Source organism: Sinocyclocheilus rhinocerous, unplaced genomic scaffold, assembly GCF_001515625.1.
Source record: "Sinocyclocheilus rhinocerous isolate Xijiao unplaced genomic scaffold, SAMN03320098_v1.1 scaffold1467, whole genome shotgun sequence".
Taxonomy (NCBI): Eukaryota; Metazoa; Chordata; class Actinopteri; order Cypriniformes; family Cyprinidae; genus Sinocyclocheilus; species Sinocyclocheilus rhinocerous.
Window position 1 is genome coordinate 389589 of NW_015647960.1, and position 8445 is coordinate 398033.

At 35.4% G+C, this 8445-nt stretch overlaps 1 protein-coding gene across 1 annotated transcript in view; it reads left to right on the forward strand.

Moving 5' to 3' along the window:
* The window catches only part of LOC107709500 (elongation factor-like GTPase 1), a 115819-nt gene that overhangs the window by 91825 nt on the left and 15549 nt on the right, over positions 1 to 8445 (forward strand). The gene's annotated exons all lie outside the window — the stretch shown is intronic.

Below are 8445 nucleotides of genomic sequence, written 5' to 3' on the forward strand. Positions count from 1 at the left end.
GGAGGTTTTTTGGCTGCTGTGACATTGTGAATGCGGCAGTTCAGATGCTTTTGAGAAAAACAAGTGCATTTTCTCAGGAATGCTTGATTCTGATTGGATAATCAGCACTTTATATACACTATATTACAGTGTTAAATTGCAATACTTTACAATAGGAGGTTTTATATTTTTAATTCATTGCGAATCAAGCATTAATGTCATATATGTTAAACTGAATAGCCTAGAGCTGGTGTGTTGATGTTGAATTTGACATATACCCTCATAATTAAAATGCTGAAGATGTTTTCTCCCATTTTAATAAGACACCAGGATGCATTTAGCTTGCCCTTGAGTTTTACCTTGTATAAACAGCATATCTGCATAAATTAACAGCACCACATGCTAAATATTGGTTGGAGTTGGAGCGTTAGCTGCTTAATCCATCACATCTGCCCTCGCATATCATTAGTGGACTTTTTCTTCGATATTTTCCAAAGATAATTTCGATAACTTAAGATAACAATTGACAATTCGTCAATTGATTGTTTGCAATTTTGTGGAATTGTATTTGGTTATTTCTAGTATAGGTTGTCTAATAGTTCTAATTAGGCCAGTCTCATGAAGAAATACGTTTTATTTTTACAAGTCGTATTTTACTTCAAAATAAAAAAGATAATATATAATAATTATTATATTATATTGTTATATTATATTAGTCATTTTTGAAAGACAAATTAAAAAGACTAAAATAGCATTTTCTTGTAAAAGGTATTTAAATAATCGTTTTATTTGCAACCTTGAAAAATCTTTTTTTACAGTGTATATAAGCCCGATTTAACACTATAAAGGTGTTTTTGCAATGTTTTAATGGCAGTGTTTTCATGACAACATATGCAAATTATCATTACTGTAATACACTAATGGGAATCATCCTGAATGAATTCAATTCAGCTCATCTAATATTGTCATCATCTAACTAAAAAAAATCATATTCTTCAGTGTTTTTGTTTTGTTTTCCAATTAAAACATCTAAAAATCCTGTAAACAAGTTAAATTAATTTGAGAAGCAACACACTGCATGCGGTTGTATTTTGAAGTTATGTGTATTTTGTCTTACTGTGCTGGAAGGTTTTTTTCCACTCGTTTTTCGGGTCATATGATGCTGCTAAAAAGAACATTATTTTGTGTATTAGGTCATGTGCCAGTGAAGTTTGACCAAATACACTTGTATTAAAGATACATTCATAAAAAATTTGTCTTGATAGCTAATGCAGTGTTGAAGGATTGTTTTCAATTTACAATATCAAAAAATCTATAAAACAAGTCCAAAAAAGCCTAATTGAAAACTTAAGAAGTCATTTTTGCAGTGCAAATGTGCATTGAGTGAAATTGAAATTGCATTCTAGATCATAAACATCTGCTGAATGTTCATCTAACATACAGGGAACATTTTCGCAGAAAATACTTCCAGATGAAAATGCAGAAAGTGGACATACAACAACATATTTGAGCTATCAGGGTAAAGACCTGATTTAAATACACAGTTCAGAAATGAGATGAGGAAAGTGGACTTTATCATACTCCACTGGGTCCATTCCCACAAAAACTGCAGCATCCTCGCTCATTTGGATATCAACTGGGCAAAAAATTGTTTCATGAATACATTACCAGTCCTCATTCGAAGACGGAAAGAATTTCAGTGCGTTTGTTTTGAGGCGCAATGCAAATTGTCACCTAAAATGCAAATGAAACAAGTTATTCTTTATGTAATTTGGGGAAGTTTGATAACTCCTGGCACTGTTTATGCAACTGGTTGCTGCGTTTTAAATGTAAATTAGGTGACTAGTAATTGGTAAGCTCTTCTGTTATGCTTTATATGGGAATAAAATTGGCCAGGATGTGTGTTGGCTGCGTGTCACGGTTTGTAATATTTTTGTTGTTCCATAAACTGTCCTTCATCTCATTGATAGTACTACAAAATCAGTTTGAGTTAAGACTGGCGAGAGATAGCGGAGGACAAATCGAGTGAGAAAGTGTCACATTAACACAAAGAAGTGAGAAAGCCAGCGAGGGATATGTCATGTTTTGTGGATGTAGATTCAATTGGACGATCCTGACTTGGCTCTGCTAGAACAGTGATTGGCTTGTGAAATCACACCAGCGTTCCTTCGCTAAAAAACCTCGTAATGGTGTAAGGAGACACAAATGAGCTCTCACACACTCCCTATCTGGTGCTCTGCCTCGAGCTGCGGGACTGTAAATTAACGCGTCTCTCGCAGTGTTATTTTGTCCTGTTTTCAGGCGTCGTGAAGGAACGACTCATCAGTTTGTTTTTAACATTTCCGCCAAAGCTTTCTCAGCTCAAGCGCGTTTAACGGCCGTTGATGGGGCTAGAGATCCCTCAGGTGTAATTTGGTTGGACTGTAATGGAGTCCATCTTGTCATGGTTTGGAAAAGCTCCGGCTAATGCACAAGATGTAAACATGCTTAAACTCCCCATTGATTGAGATATGTTCCTGTTAATATTTGCCTGCTGTCTTTCGTTCTTTCTTTACTCCATCTATCCCACCTGCTTTTTTTCCTCGTTCTTCTTCAAAAAAACTAGTCAACTTGACAGTCATGAGAAAGTCATGTTTAGATTAGATTTGGGTAGACTAGTGAATAAGTCCTAGCAATGTTTCTAGTCTAACAATTTGATTGAATGTAATATGAATATTGAATGCAAGTATTGTATTATTCTGTCACGTTTTTATTCATAAAATTTATAAATAGTTTAACATGCAACTGTGCCTTGTTTATGATTAAATTATTACAGTGAACACAAACAACTGAGACCTACAGATTATATATAATAACAGGAACATCGTTTATAGCAGTGTGTGTGTGTGTGTGTGTGTTAGACACTTAATTTGTTTCAAAAGTGCCACATTAAATGTTGCAGCGATGCTTTAAAGGACAATTTAAAGATGTGAGTTTTTATATATATATATAGAGAGAGAGAGAGAGAGAGAGAGGTCAGTAAGAGTTAGGAAATATGTTTTTATAAAATGTATATTTTTATTATTTAATATAAAAACAAAAGCACGCTCCTCACTGGAAAAACTCTCTATTAAAATATTGGTAATGAAAACAGAAAATTAATTTTTATATATATATACATATATATATATATATAGGAGCCTCTTATGCTCACCAAGTCTGCATTTATTTGATCAAAAATACAGTAAAAACAGTAATATTCTGAGATATCATTACAATTTAAAATAACTGTTTTCTATTTGAATATATATTCAAATCAAATTTATTCCTGTGATGAATGAAATCCTGAATTTTTTTTTTTTTTTTTTTCAAGATTCAGAAGAGCTAAAACAGCATTCATTTAAAACAGACTATTCTAACAGTGTAAATGTCTTTACTGTCACTTTTGGTCAATTTAATGCATGTTTTAACAGATTTTTCCTTATCAGTGCACAATATTATATGTAGGTATATTAAATTGATCTTAGATTTTTCATCAAAATATAATACCTTGTTCTGCCAGCTGATGTCAAATCTCTCTCGCTTTACTACGTGTTTTATTAAATTTTCAGTCAAATTTGGATTAATAAAATCAAGTTTGCTCTATTTTTACCCCAATAAATTAGGTAGATTTAAGATCATCTTTTGTAGAGGGAACGAGGTTCACAGTTTTGACAGAACTGATGATAATTGCAACACTGCGGCCTCCAGATGCACAGGTGAAGTCCTACAATCAGTGTATCTGACCCCCTAAAACATCTGCCTCCTCCAACCAAAACAACTCCATCATTTCTGCAACTGGAGGAGAAGAGATGACAGTCTGCTGATGGTTTAGTGTTGTAGTAAATGGGCTGTTATTTAGTCACTAGCTCTTCCCCTCAGGTCAGAAAGAAACACCAGTACCGCATGAGAGGAAAGCCAGGGGTGAAGACCCATCAGACCCCGAGCTGTTGGTTTAGGGGTCGTCGAGGTCAACGCTGAGGTCAGGAGAGTCTGAGGTCAGGCTGCCTGCAGCGTCTGCTCCACAGTCTGAGTGGCGTTTAAAAATATCCCGTCAGACCTCGGTGTCAAAGCAGGTCAGCGATAGCTCGTCCAAACCTCTGACACAGCGCCTGTCCTCAGGCCCTTCATAACGAGGTCATGGCATGATGACATCACATCCTCAGCAGAAAATGCCTAACTGCCTAAACACCTCTGATGTGTTGATTATTGATGTATTCCAAGGAAACGTATCGCTTGAGTTTGTTTCGCCCATTATTAGTGATTGTGTCATTGCAAAGCTTGTTTATTATGCAGTTCTGATATTAATATGACACTTATTAAGACCAATAAAATTCACTGAATATGTGCATCTAAATGGAAACTAGAGTAGGTACACTGGTCCACTAATTGTTGATTCACTCACTGTCAGCAAATTCATCTAATCAATCACAGGGCCACATAAAGTTGATGGGACTTGGGACTTGAAGCATTCACTATTGTCACAAAGCAGCTGACAATTATTTTGAATGGTTTATATTGTTTTTTGATGAGCCAACAATGTTTTAAATGTCTAGTTTTCAGATAGGATTACTTCATAGATTAAGAAAGAAAGAGGTGTCTTTGTAGACTTTATAATAATATATATGTATATATATATATATATATAAAAGCAGCCAGCTGACAATTTGAATGGTTTATATTGTTTTTTGATGAGCCAACAATGTTTTAAATGTCTAGTTTTCAGATAGGATTACTTCATAGATTAAGAAAGAAAGAGGTGTCTTTGTAGACTTTATAATAATATATATGTATATATATATATATATATACACTGTGCATATATATATATATATATATATATATATATTAGAGCTGTAAAAATTAACGTGTTAACGCAAACTCATTTTAACAGCACAAATTGTATTAATGCGCGATTAATTCAGCACATATTTCCTGTTTGACCCGTTGCCCAGCCCGTAGTTGGAGAAATGGAGATGCTGACAGCCAATTTAGCGACTTTGTCGCTAGATTCAGAGACTTTTTTTTCTTTTCAAAACAGCGCCTAGCAACAATACATAACACATTGGACAAACCTTATTTAGTTTCTGAGACTCGCTGGTACTGCCACACGAGCACGAGGTTTTGCGTCTGCTCTGTTCAGCGAGTGGCTGAGAGGAGCAGCGCTTTTAGTTAAACCAGGGCTGCGTTTCCCAAAAGCATCGTAAGCTTAAGTTGATCGTAGCTCCATTGGTTTCAATGGATGTATGATGTACTTAAGCTTACGATGCTTTTGGGAAACGCAGCCCAGATCGTTGCTTCTCTAATTTTACATGCAAGTATAGCCGAAATCACAGCACAGCTATTGTCTTTATCTTATGTGTATTTGATTTCATCAGACGATGGCTCGATTATAAATCAGGATTTTTGTGCAGATTAACATCTTGGAAGGGAAAGCTGGTTATGTAGTCTTAATGGGTCGCGTTTCAGTCACTATTTCATATTAATTCGGTTGTCTGACAATAGAAACAGTAAAATATAACAATGAAAACCGTTTTATTGAGAATTTGGCTGCATCAAATTACAGTATGTGGGAACAGAGGGGCAAACAAATGTATTAATTTAAGGTACATTTAGAACAGATAAAAATTTGCGATTAAGTTGCGATTAATCACGGGTTAACTCATGACAATCATGCGATTAATCGCGAGTTTAATAATAAACAGTTTGAGAGGAAGCTGTGTGGTGAGTGTTTACCCACTTTACTGATCGTTTTAGTATAAGTGTGTTGTTGTTGTAATTATGGCCATTTTAATCATGCTAATGATAATGCTGCATGATATCTAGTATAATTTGACTTAACAGGAACACATTTCTGTTGTAAAAGCCTTACTGATGGGGCCGTGGAGGTGCATGAAACGTTAGGAACTAACGAAAAATAATGAGGTTGAAGAAGCAGCCAGCGAGAGAGGAAGCTAACTGTGTGAATCGTATCTCACCAGGAGCTGAGAGCAGTGAGACAGCAGCGCCTGCAGACAGCACAGTCACGGCTCTCGGGAGGTTTCTAGTAAACATTTACCACTGGATTATCTGCTTCCCAAACCGTTCTGTGGCCGTCTGGATCTAACTGGATTATTGAATGTCTCCGCGAAGACAGCGATCATGTCAAGAGTCTGCTCCACTTTACAAAGCTTAGTGACCCATGAGACCCAAGTGTCCAACTGTGTCCATTAACCAATGACCCAGAGTGTTTAGGTCCCTCATTAGATTTAGGCCGTTATCATGTATCCAATCATGCATTATACGCAAGCATAACACATATTGAGTAAGCCTGGATTGTGGCTCTGTGTGTGTGATATTCGTAGGAATCATTGTGCTTGTATCTTCCAGCAGAATGTTTATGTCTGTTTCCTCACGCAGACAGAGAGAGATTAATGTGCATTTGAATAATTTCTGCATGAATGGCCCATTGTAAATTAGATTTTACTGTGCCGTAACGACTTGCTGGAGAATCGGAGCTCGGCTTTTACTGTTGGCTGAACGCCAGTCTTGAGTGCCGGCAATAATTTTCTTTCATGTCCTCCCAGTTAGTTTGAAAAGTAAGCCTTTTTATACAAACCTTTCAGTGTTTTAGAGTTGTCACAATACTAAATGTCAGTATTGATATTGGGTTTCTCAATAGCAATGTCAATACAGCAAAGCCTAATATGTAATATTAAGACTATTGAACACACTATTCTTTTTTTTTTAAAGTATAATAATGATATATGTATTTTTAAATGTAAGTCATATACCATATTAATACATATACCAAATATTTCTATTTATTATAAATGATATGTTAAATACTGTATATACTGCTTTATGCTAAAGTAAATATTGTTGAATATATATGTAATATAATTTATATATTTTTGCACCGATACCACTTTTTCCAGTACTCGCCCGATACCGATACTTTTATTTTTGTTACTTGCCGATACCGAGTACCGATACCGATATTTTTATTGCATTTGTAAATTTTTTAAATATCGGGTACAGGAACTGTTTATCAGCTTGCGCACATCAGCTACACAGGCGTTAATACTGAATGTTTAACGTTATATTCATTGCATACATATACTTCGTAGTAGACATCCTTAACTCCTTTCTGCTGTCTGTTGTTCTGTTGTCGGTTTCTTTGTCTGAATATGGCGCTTATCACATGCTGTGTGGTATCGGCGTTTGGTATCGGGGCATTTTAACGAGTACGAGTACGAGTACAGGAGACCAGTATCGGTATTGGTGCATCCCTAATATATATATATACACACATACAGTGGCGTAGCAATTCAGCCCCGGGCCCATATGCAAAAAAAATTAGTATGGGCACCCCCAAACGTTATTGGCTCTAACTCGGTTAACTTATTGTTGATTTTTCTGAAGTGATTAACCTTACGTGTATTCACAAGCTGTTTTATTTATGGTATAAATCCTTGGAAATAATATTTAACGTTTTCAAGTCCATTCATCATTTGTAGCACGCAAGCCACCCAATAATCGCAATAAGCTTTGTGCTTTGTTACTTATATTAAAACACAAAGTGTCAGCCTTCTGTCAACTTTATAACAAAATACTACAAACAATACATGTGTTTTTATGCTTCTAAATTTGTAGTGAGATAACTATATTCGTCTCAGTTCAAGTTTGGCGGAGCATAGGTGGAATTTTCACATTAACTTCACGCAATAGGCCTATAACCTGATTTTATTATCGTAATTTTTACTTTATTCTTAAAATATTATGACGTTAATCTTATTTTTCAATATGGTACTAAAATGCCGCTGTAGGCTATTTGTACTGCATGCAAACACAGTCTTGGCACAGAAGCCCAAAAAACAAAAACAATAAATAAATAAAATACTAAGGAGATATTTGAATTATTTATTAATGAACTAGTATTTTCTAAGTCAGTGTCACAAGATGAAGTTGACGATCCTGATTCGCCATCTCCTCAGGATGTGCGCCTTTAGAGAGAAATACATCTTTACAGATTAGCCTACATAATGAAAAGTTTTTGTTTTCTATTTGAATTATTTCGTTTCAAAGTATTTAAAGCATTCTATTAGATATATTTATCATGTCTGTGAGGAGGCAAGTATTCGCTGAGTTTCGGTTCATCATTGTGAAGCGCTCCTGTTCAAGACCAAGACGACAGAAAGCGCATCCTGTATGTTTTCCTTAATTATTTTACAAAAGCACAGGTTTTTGTTGATATTTTGGCGCCTCTATGTCCTGCAGACCGCGCTTCAGCTTCCACTCTCCGCACAAACGACTGTATATCCGTCTAACAGCACACATTTATCTAGGTTAGATTTTTAAATGAATATTGTGAATTGCATGAAGTGTTTTATGTCTATAGGTTTTATTTTAGGCAAGTCATGTTAAATTGATCAAACATATATGCTCAACTCAGTCCGCCGCTGGCCG